This window comes from Cystoisospora suis, assembly GCF_002600585.1.
Source record: "Cystoisospora suis strain Wien I chromosome Unknown contig_8477, whole genome shotgun sequence".
Classification (NCBI taxonomy): Eukaryota; Apicomplexa; class Conoidasida; order Eucoccidiorida; family Sarcocystidae; genus Cystoisospora; species Cystoisospora suis.
The window spans coordinates 24734-36063 of NW_027161255.1; the positions used below are offsets into that span (position 1 = coordinate 24734).

Here is an 11330-nt window from a genome sequence, read left to right on the forward strand (position 1 = left end):
CAGGTCCCTTTTGTTACCTGGTACGCAGTCCCACCGGTACACAATACCCCAGGCCCCGCTGCACAGCGGACACTCCGACGCATCGGGCAACAAGGTAAAGAGCGCCACGAGGCACGTCCCTTTGCTTGTGGTGAGCATGGTCTGACAGCCCTTGACGACCTCCTTGGTGACGTCCTTGGGCTGGCAGCTGTAGGTGTCAACATCCTTAACCAGGAGCTGAAGAAAATGCGTCAGCGGCATCACCTCCAGGACCTTTGTGGTTCATACGTGTATGACGTTCAGTCACAGAATAGGGCGAAACCTCCTGTGCTCCGTGGAAGGACACGCGCCGAATTTATCCACGTGGTACTTCGATCACCCTTTCCCACACGCAACGCCACCTCCCAGTTGAGTCACGGGCAGGACGCGCGTGCCTTGGAGGGCCTGCTCTCACGTGAGACCGGAAGACTGCTTCAGCACCTGGGGGTGCGCAAGATATCTGCCAGAACAAGGCTGCTAAAACAGTGGTTTCTCCGGGGTGCGGCAGCGTCCAATACTAGCACCGCAGCTGTGTCTGCAAGGTCCATTTCAACGTAGGAGCGATATCCTGTCAAGACTCTTCAAGCCAGTCCGAAGCCAGGAAGTCAACAATCTCAAATCGAAATCTCACTCGGAATGAAACCGACAACTACCGTAGCAGCACGTCACAGCGGGCCGACGTGTCATCCCCACGACCAGACAGGTTTTCCACTTGTTAATTCTAAAACACGCTCTCCTCCGTGGTCGGCTCTTACAGCTCAGACTTGTTGAGCTGAAAGCGTAGGCCCGCCACCCTCGCGGACGCACGCGCTAAGAATTTTCAACGTCAAACCATGAAGGACCGGCTGCTACAGCCTGACAGGCAATGTATGCTTGAGCCTGTACACTATCGTTAACAGGTAATTCTACATTCGCATCTTCAGTGGGACAAACCGGTAGAGAACGAAGAAAAGTCCTGCGGGTGCCAGGCAAACCCGAGTTTGCAGTTCCCACGTCGTACCTCTAGGCAGCCAGTCAGGGCCTGGACTAGAACCATCTTCTTGCCCGCCGGGCAGGAATATTCCAGATCCCCGGTCGAGGAGGACCAACGCTCGTGCACTACAGTCAACGCGGGAAAAAACAAGCAGAGCTAGGGGGAGGCACTGGACATCAGAGACAGGCAAAACTGTCGGCGAAGATCGGCAAGCTACCGGAAAAGAAAAATATCCTGCGCCGAAAAAAATAGCAACGTGGCCCAAATTTACAACGAACTCAAAAGTGGTACCGCCCCAGTCAAACCACCTTTCCTAAAGACTACTCAGGCAAGATACGTAACGCATTAGCTGGGGTATGGAATCATATAATTATATTCATTCCAGTACCGAATCTCCATGTTTACAGTTGAGACTACCGTGAGCTTCAATCCCATCTGCTTCTTTAGTTTTCGTATCTCAGTATCACTCCACAACACCGCATAGCGGGTCTGCCCTAACACCAGCGATTCTTTCCCCTACTTAACAACAGTGGTGCCTCGATGGAAAAACAGACGTCGTGAACAGCTCGTTTTTTAGGCCGCTGGAGAGAAACGGATCAGCGAGGAAAACGGTAACCGCCGGTTCGGTCGCTCTTACTATACTGGGCTTTTGGTGCGTAACGATTTCGTCTTTCTGTAAGACAGAAAACAAACCAAATACTGCAAAGTCCAAATAATCAGTCCCTCTGGGGGAGAGATCTTCTTATCACTTGGAGCGCAGGCTGCTACATAATCCGTGAAGACGCTGGCTCGCCTTCGTGAACACCTGCAACGCGATGCACACTCGAACTAGTTCATCCCGCTGTTGGTGCAAATACCACGTGTTCACGTCGCAAACCATGCGTCAGAGCACGAGTTTTAATCAATGATGCCAAGGCAAGAACTGACCGTCTGATACGTTATGAGGTACGAACATGGCCCTTGGCCTGCATACTGCCTGACTGTGCCTCACCGATACACGTGACGCCGCATCACACTTCTAGTCAGCAGGAGGCTGAAGGGCACACTGACACGGTTCTCTGTTCTCCCCAAGCTACAAGACACAATATAACGCAGCCTACATGCACTTCCTTTTTTGTCTCTGATCCGTTCGCTGCGCCTTCTCGTCCAGGTAGATTCCGCCCCTGTGTGAAGTTCAGAAATCTCTCCACCTGTGCTACTACAGCCATTAACATTTTGTCTACCACATACACGAATCCGCTGCTCGCAACGCCTTTCGCACAACGAAGAGCGCGTGTGTAGGTGAAGGGCCGATGATCTCCCTTCACGGCGGTGACGCCGGATAGTACGCAGGTTCACATGGTACACTCAATCTGCTGTTTCGTGTAAAGTGGACGACTTGCAAGTACGCAAATGTTCAAGGAAGGTCTTCATGACCCACTCAGCGCTGTAGAGAGGCCGAAGGTTTCAGTCCGCTAAGACGTTTGCTAAGAGTTCAAGTACGCCTTTTTGAGCAGAGGCCAGGCTTCTCGGTAAGACAGTTCCGCACGTCCAGAGAGACTGCGCCCTGCTCGCACGTAGAGAGTTCCGGGCTGCCACAAGGGCAAGACTCAGTCGTACCAAAAGAACAGCTGCGTAGCTGTGACTTTGTATCAGCCGACAACTTCGGCAGTATGTCGAACGAGTTACTTGCCCACTCTTTCATGAATCCGTCGTACGGGGTTCTGGAGTTTGCTATCTCTCCTTCAGGGTCCCAAAGCGACTTGCAAGCGTATGTGCAAAGAAACTCGTTCGGACTCTCTTTGGTCGGCCTATGACAGTTCGGCCCCTGATCTGCGGCTGGCGTACTCGTCTCCTCGTCCTGATCTGAAGCAAAGCACACAGAAAGGCGGACACGCCCGACTTCACCGACTGCGAGGAAGTCCCCCCCCCTTCCCCCGATGGGCGCTGGGGCAGCAGAAAGGACATCGCGCACCCTGTAATGTGTCAGGCCCCAGTCTCTTGGAACGCACGCCGGCGTGCTGACGCCGGAGTGCTGAAAACCGTCGCTGTCATTTAGGTTGCGTAGCGAGTACTCAGTAGAATACCGCGGGCCATCAACTGTTTACAACGAGAGACAGGAGTCGTGTACGTCTCGCTGGTGATGTGGTGGCAGTGTATGAGAAGAACCACGATCAATGGAAACAGAGGTACTCGCTTCACGCGGAATCTGCACGCGGGTGCGCAACTCTCTGGAGAAGCTGCCGCTCTCGAAATACCTGAAGTCTGCAGCCCAACTGTTACAGATACGTGCCCACTGGGGGCAGGCACGACAGGCGCAAGTGTCGCGTTACTTTACCATAGCCTGTCTTTCCCGCGGTGGCATCCACATGGCTGTGACGATGCAGCAGGACCCGAGAATCTGTTGCTCCTTGAGTGACTTGCTTTACACTGCAGGCAGCAGCGCGGCTTGGCCGGACCTTGCCGGTGTCCCATGAAACATCGGCACAACCGCAGACGCTCTTCTGAGACATGTTCACTTGCCTATGTCATGACTCGGGACTCCTTTGCACGCCACCCTCACGTCGGTAGCTGCGCACGGCGGATCCGCCCACGCCGTTGACAGTCCGCTGTGGAAACTGAAGAGCCACAGGATCACAATAACAACTCCCCATCGGTACAGAAGATTCTGGAAGCGCTGAGCGCGCACTCTGAACTCAGACAGCTAGCGCGGCAGCCACCAAACGTTTCTTGAGTTCCGAAGGGTTAGAGGGGGGACGAGGGCACGATCCTCGCTCCCGCGTTTACACAGAGACCACGAAGAAAAGATTGCGACTGAAAATGCTACATGTGGTGAGCCGCGTAACAATCCTACCCGTCACTGACTTAGACACTCGCTGAAGGAATGCGCCGCAATCCCACGACTCGGTCAGACACCGCGGCTAAGGTTGTCCAGCTGCGGAACGTCATGAAGGGTCGAAGGCTACAGCCGGCCTCGAGGAGAGCGAGCACGGAAGACGTCTCCTGCACTACAGGAAAGAAGCTTCACTCGCTTCAGCCGTGACCAACCTGTAGGGGAGTTGTACGATGCCACCCCGGTGCGCAGACTGACAGAGGACGACACACGACCAACACTGGGAGAGTTCAGAGACTTCGAGTCACACACCGGCACGGCCGACAACCAGAATAAGAGTGCACAAGCCCGCAGTCAGCCATTCATGCAGACAAGCCACGAGCTCTTCCTGCACGCGTCCTTGTCCTCGTTCTACTGGGTCTCACCCACGATTATAAGCAGCGACTATAGTCTGCCCCGCCTTCCTGGGCTCTTGAACGGCGGGATACAGCACCGCCTCGTCAGCTTCACACGGAGTGAGCTTGTTAGGACAATAGCAGGATCCTGTTCACGCGAGGGCAACAACACAAAACGCACTATGCTACGGAGACTCTTCAAAATGAAGCCGCTGGGTTGTCAAGTTTGGCCAGAGAGAAAGACAATTGAGAGACTAGGCAGCAGGCAAATAGGACCTCGGAAAAAATCTGGGCGACAACGAACGACAGGCAAGGCGTATCTTATCCCTTCATGGGCGCGCGCGCTCAATGATATACGACTCCTGGAAGCAGCTCCAACTACTGCAGCATCAGCTCGCCGCGAACTGCAGGTGAGGAGGCAGTTTCTTGTGCATGTTGCCGGCGATCAGCCTTGCAACAGGACGCTCTAGAACAAATCTTCGCACTTTCTGTTACCCGAACACGTTATTATGAAGCACAACGTGTTCACAATACTTCTTTCGGACACGCGTTCTCCCTCAGCTTGCTGCGCGCACGCTTGGAAGCGAACAGCCGAGTAAAGAATCGACCATCTGAGAACGAGACCGTCCACATTGGTCGTGCGGCCGACCCGCGAAAGAGAACTGGAGGTCAACGGCAGGTGTCGGAGTTCACGTCAGCGAGCAGTCGACGACTCTCGCGAAGCAAGCTCTCAAGAAATACCTCCCGGGGCACCACCGCTGCACTCGAGAGCACTCAGGCTTCCAGTCCGGCGCGTAGTGACTGACCGTTTGCTGTGAAGACAGGACAAAAACATCTAAACCACAGACAGTCAGCCGTGATCATCGGTCTCCGCCGAGCACAGGAGCGCACGAGTCCGCTAGTAGCACGGGCCTCTAATTCTTGAGAACCACACTAGCCCCAAGCACCTCTGTAAGTGCAAGCGACGTAACGGCAGACATGAGACATGGGGCCAGGAAGGTCCGAAGAGGGCTCAGAGGGGACTGCCTGTACCACCTGGTCTCTCGACTTACTTCTGTCTACCGTTGTCTTCGCTGGTCGGTATAGTTTGCACTCCTCCGAGCTCTTGCTAGACCGATCTGTGGGACGTCAGAGCCACCAACAACAGGCGAACGCGAGGCCGCACCCTTTAATGCCTGCTTGGACCCACACCGCGGCTGCTCGTCGGCTCCTGCCACCACAGTCAAACTTGTTTCGACCTTCGCGGCCCCTCAGGCAGACTCGTGTCAATGCATCGATTTTTCTCTGGAAGATGAAGGATCCTGGTTCGCTCAGCGTGGTTGGACCTCATGCAGGAGGGTAGGGAGCGCCGCGAGCCTCTTACCGGACACGCCCTTACAGCGGCTCCGGATTGCCGGCGTGGAGAAACGAATTGCAAGACACTTTCGGTAAGACTCAGGACTAGTGAACCGAGAAACGAAATGTTACATACGGTGCGGATCCTGGAGAGGAGGAACCTCCGTACTAAGCTAAAACAGGTAAGCAGTCACCGCCAAGTGGCTTCTCGCACCCACATTTCCAACCCGAATGACAACGCCCATCAAGCGTCCGACAGCGCTCTCCTTCGAAAGCTAGCCCACGGTCAGAGCAACGGACGCTGAAAAGGATCTGACTGTCCATAACCACTGCTGATCGCTGCTGGTAGCGACGACATGTCTTTGAAATGCTGTATGGAAGGCAGTGCATGCTTTGAAATTAGTGCGAGCCGCACGCCTGGTTAGAAGCGACCGTCATCACGTGTTACCGTCTGCACTGCTGCGTGAAGAGGAATACGCCCGCGACGAGAGGTCGTCTGCACTTGGAGCTGGTAGTCCGAGGAGACCCCAGTCCCCTGGTAACAAGGCTTACTGAAAGGGCAGTTCAGAAAAAAGCCCGCAGTGGGCGTGCGGAAGGGCGTGCAAGCGTATTGTTTGGTGAACTGCCGATAAAAGGCTTCACGCAGACTGCAGCTTTTCGCGGGATCCTCGATGGCACCTTTGCATGCCTCCCTCGTCTCCTTTGTGATGTCGGACAGGAGACAGTTGGTCCCGAGCAGTGTTAATCCGCGATTTACCTCTGGGGGTGCGAACTGCGCGTGAACGACTTCCAAGCTTCGATTGTCCTTACAAAGGTCCTTGCTTTCCCATCCCCACGTGTCTCCGAAACCGAACACGGTTAGCTCTGAAATTATCTCTGGGAGGAAGAGTTGCACAAAGAGAAAGTTTGTCACCCGTTCTTAGTTACTCTCGTTAGGACAGGTCGTCCACAGGAACCACACTGTGCCGTAAGACGCACAGAACAACTTGTCAGTGCAAGCCGGCACGTTCATCCTTCCTGCGTAACGTTGATCCTCCAAACAGAAAACCAGCGGCGGGACCCTGATCCCTCTCAAACACGGAACTGCTAGGAGTTGGATACTTTCGGTGCGTTCCCAAACATGAAAACTACGGGACACATGCAGGCGGTGATGTAGCCACCAACCGACACATGTGCAGTTCGACACGAGCCATTGCCCGAAACATCTTGAATGGCCTTGGGGTTGTGAGCTGAATTACTCCTCTTGTCACGGCACTAAGTGCTGCGTCCTGGGGGCTGTTCTTGCAGAATCTCTCTACAGAAACTAATCTGTACCGGACCACGGGAGCACAGCTCTGGGTGACGCCCAGCTCCGAGAATGAATGCACTCCGATGTCATGAGTGCACCCTGAGAAACACTCTACGAGGTGCTGCCTTTCGTGTTGTCGAAACAGTCTGGGGGCCGCAGCTTCCCGTGTGGTTGTTCGTCCCCGCTCTGCACGGTCTTCGTAAACTGCGACTACCAGTTCCCGTGGTCCCACCGACCTCTCTTTCGAATGCTGCGCACCTTCGTACTCCGGTTGCTTACCGATCTGGTTGTCGTTGTAGCCCTCCCACCGCGGAACACGCATAACTTACCCAGAGAAATAATACTGGGCTACCGTCCCTGACTGCTACTCGCGTTAGACAACTGCGATTCGATAGATAGACTCGCTCGGTCAGACGAGCCTCGGACATATGTGTGTGATCATAGACATGTAGGCAATCTGTGCGGAAATAGGGGCATTTCTAAACGCTTCTGTACGGTGCAGCGGGATCCCGGAATACGCATAGGTTGAGAGTCCATAGCTCTGGAGCTGCTGCATTCGCTTACCGAACTGACCCAAAGGGAAATCCGGCGACCGGGTTTCTGCGGAGGCACAACAAACAGCGCATAGCGAAGAGCGAGAAAGAAGACAAGGTGGCGTACCTATGCGGTGCTTGCAGAACGGGACACCTCCGCGCGTACTTCTCCCGCCAGCAGCTGACTGGGACGCACTACTTTACTACAGTGTCTGCAGAAACACCCTGCGAGATCACCACACCGGCGAGGTGTCGTGACACAACGAAAGCAAGCGGGACCTCAAAATCCTCTGCATATGGCGACACAAGCTGACGGGAGACCGCGTGTCCGCATGCGTCTTTGACACGGCGGCTGCGGCTTGCACCTGCGGGACTGTACAACTCGACAGGCTTGTTCTCACCGTACTGTTAAGAAGCACGTCTGCTGTGCTGCGCTCCTGCACCGAAAATTCAAGAAAGCGCGTTAACAAGCCACTACCTCCTCGCTTACTGAACGAGCAGCCGGAAGCGAGTTTCTTGGCAAGTGCCGTGTCCCAAATGTCGGTGTTGGACGTGATTATTCGACGCTTCCTAAACTCCGCTGTGAAACACTTCATCTTGTCGGGGCAGATCGCATAAGTGTCGGCCCTCTGCTTCCACACTTCAAGACAGGCATATGTACACAGCCGCGGATGAATGTTTGATGGGACTTTCTCGACGCCGTAACAGTGTGGGCCACTGTTCTCCGCGGACGAAGTCCAGGACATGAGCTCCACCAACGGGCTCTCACCCAAAGGCAGCGAACTACTGGACGAGGATTGTATAAAAGAAGGCCCCACAGTTGCACCTGTCTCATCCACTAACAAAAGGACACATAGCAGGCAGCACTTCCACTGGAAATGTCGCCATACGGGAGCACACACGTGGACACAAGCGAAAGTATCGTGGGTGGAGCAGCTGCAGTATGACAGCGCACGCAACAGTCCCACCGCGGCTGTCGCCTGTACATGAGCTAGGAAAGTCAGTTTCTTTGACTGCAGCTGCGACAGTGTCTGCTGGCCTCTCCGACAGTGTCTGGAAAACTGCGCAGAAGGGAAGCAGAGCGAGGCCACAGCGACTTTCCGCTATGCTCCCGCTCGGTGTACTGAATACGGTGCGACACTGAACGAAGGCGTCGTCAAGTGGAGCCCCCCCCACCCGTGACAGCCGGACTCCGCTTTAAAACTGAGATCTGCATACGCAGTTTACGAAATGCACACATTGATTCGTCGGCGCGAACAGAACACAGGCGACTGGTGCAGCCCTCCAATAGGAAACATCCTGTCGAGGTGACTTGGTGTGGCCTGTTCATGACTGCGCAGCTTCTTGCTGTTTCACTCTCCACCTTCCCCGGCCAGGAAGAAGCGGTCTCATGTGCAGATCAATTTGAGCCGTGCACAAGCGTCCAGACAAGGGACGACACGCATACGAAGAGGCGCAGAGAAGTAGAACAAAGGAAGCACAAGTCGACAACAAGCCCAAAACTCAGCGAGTGAGTTCCTGTGTGTTCGAGGCTAGCGTTGCAGCGTAGAACGAACACGAAACAAAAGTACGGAAGGGAAAAAATTTTATGACGTGCAGGCCCAGCGGTACATCAGAAGACGAGGCATTTTTGTCTGACTCCCAGCAAGCTACCCAGCTGCGGCTAGAGGGAGGAAGTTTGGTCAGTCCGCTCAATGATTCTGCGTCTTACCGCCGGTGTGTGCCCACAGCGCTCTTCCTGCTACAGTCGTTTCCTCTCTTGTGTCCGGCAGAAAAGAAGCTCGTAGCAGTAGGACAGCCGCCGTGACCAGGCGGGACTTCATGGCCATTCCCCTGGGCGGACGCCACCATCCAGCCCTACTCTCTCCATCTCGCATCATGATACAAGCCATACTTGACAAGGGCGGAAAAACCATCGAGCGGGGCTACTTCAACGCATCTTATCCGTGCGACATCCCGCACACTATCCCCAGTCCCAAGACACGACACCCCATCTGAAACAGGAACACACGGTAAGCAACAATGATGGAGTGCACTGAAAGAAAACCTGACTCGGGTAAGCATTCGGCCCTCTTCGGCGGCCTCACGGGGGTTACGGAAGCGGTTGCAGATTTCACTGGGAAAAAAGGGTCTCAGGAGACTCTGCTGAAGGAGGATACGAGAGGGCTATTTCTTTGACCGGATTTGAGCGGTTCCTACGCTGCACACTCTGCTGACGGACGCGCTCCGAAGCAGTCGTTGGCAAGAACCGTCCGACGCGCTGTGTCACTCTGCTGTTCACGGCGACATCGCAAGGCATCACTGACTGGAAAGGTGCAGAAAAAGCAAGGAATTTACAGACGCAGCTGCAAGAACCAAGGGGGGCCACGAAAATAGACGGCAGCTTTCGGAGTGGCGTTGACTGCACACACTGGCCACAAGTCTCGACACGTACTGACAGCCGCACAAAGTGCGCTGAGCCCGTGGAGACCGGATGAAGCTATCCCCCGACGTACTCCAGACTACGGTGTCACGGAGCGGACTCGTTGATTCGCTCCAACTGCCTCGCCGGGAAAATGGTTGTGTGCGGATCCCGTCTAGTTTCTTGGGTCCAGGGTCAGTCACCACGAACCGCGGAAACATGCACGACGCTGGATAGAATAGGCTGATTGGCGGCACCAACAGAAGAAGGAATTGTTTTTCCGGCTCTTCTGTGGCGAGCAGTAGGTTTATGGTGCGGTCGATGTTTGTGCTCCGGCGTCGTTTCTCGGACTGATGCATGTCCGGCCATTCTCTTGCCCCTGTAGCCGGGGAAGCGTCCACCGAGTGACACAAGAGCAACCTGGAGTCCGATACGCCGCCGGCTCGGACTGGCGAGAGCAGCAGCAGTACGGAGCTTGCCGAAGCTGCGCGGAGACAGAGGGGCGCCGACTCCGTGAAGGACGGACGTCTAGCACGTCCAGCCCAAACAAGTCTTGGTATCTGGAAAAAAGACAAATCTGCGGCGGGGAAGTATAATGGAAAAATTCGCCTTGCCTTGCCTCCGTACACAACAGAAGATTGACTAGACTCTGACGCCAAGGAGCTGACGGGTACCTGCAGACTGCGTGTTTCCCTAACGGGTCTTGTGACGTTGCAGTTTGTGAAACGAAGTTTCGCAGACCCTTACCGAGTCCTAGTGGAAGGGCAGGTCACGCCGCTGAACGATGAGAACGGAAAGATGAGTGCAGAGGCTAGCACACAGCTGGAAGGGTACCCTAAACACCGATGTAAAGGGCCTTGCTCCTTCTGAGGCCGTTGTGCCGTCTATTGTCTCAAAGCTTTCAGGGCAGTACAGGCGCGCCGCGCATACTAAAGACAAGGCCATCGAGGGGCCTAGCTCAAGACAGACAAGAAAAGAGGATACACTTCGCTGCTTCAGGAAAGAGCAGCGTCCACAGTGAGGCTATCGCCGCAACGCATGCGCACAGACTTGCCAGCTACCGACCAGTCGCTAGTTGTCCACAGTCGGCGAGCAGCCTCCGTGAAAAAAAGAAACACGATAGCGCAATGTAAAAAAGATTGAGACTTCTACTGTAGCTGGTGCTGGATGCGACAGCACAAAGGCTAGGGACCCGACATACTAGAGACTTGAGGGACGTGTAACGAAGAGGGCGTCTTCTGACATTCCTGCCCTGAAAGGGTTTGGACGGTCGGTACAAGGGTGCGGGAGCCCGGGTCGATGCAGCAGCCCGGCGCCTAGCATACTAGGAAAAGGGGGCGGGCTGCAGTGCTTGACAGGAAGTCGGGCGCCTGTAGAACGATGTGCAGACCCGATCGCTGCCGCTCTGAACAGGTGCAGCAGTTCTGCTCAAGCCTTGTCCAGTCTGTGGCAGCTAGGCGTTCACAGGAGCCGGGTTTACTCTGCAGGTCCAGGCTGTCAAAACCGAGCCGGTGCCCCAGCGAGAACGCGGCGGCAACTCGCCATCCAGTCTTTGTAATGGACGCCGCAATATCT

General features: G+C 55.0%; 1 protein-coding gene across 1 annotated transcript in view; it reads right to left on the reverse strand.

Annotated features, from left to right (window-relative positions):
- Positions 1-11327, reverse strand: part of CSUI_010822 (microneme protein mic14) — a 35466-nt gene extending 24139 nt beyond the window's left edge. The window contains exons 1-10 of the mRNA XM_068070923.1: positions 9850-11327; positions 9066-9348; positions 7845-8192; positions 7386-7421; positions 6086-6409; positions 5251-5316; positions 4233-4346; positions 3494-3588; positions 2591-2836; positions 18-1664 (exon numbers count right to left, since the gene is read on the reverse strand). The gene's annotated coding sequence lies outside the window, so the exon portion shown is untranslated. The remainder of the gene's footprint in view (positions 1-17; positions 1665-2590; positions 2837-3493; positions 3589-4232; positions 4347-5250; positions 5317-6085; positions 6410-7385; positions 7422-7844; positions 8193-9065; positions 9349-9849) is intronic.
- Between the last annotated feature and the right edge of the window lie 3 nt (positions 11328-11330).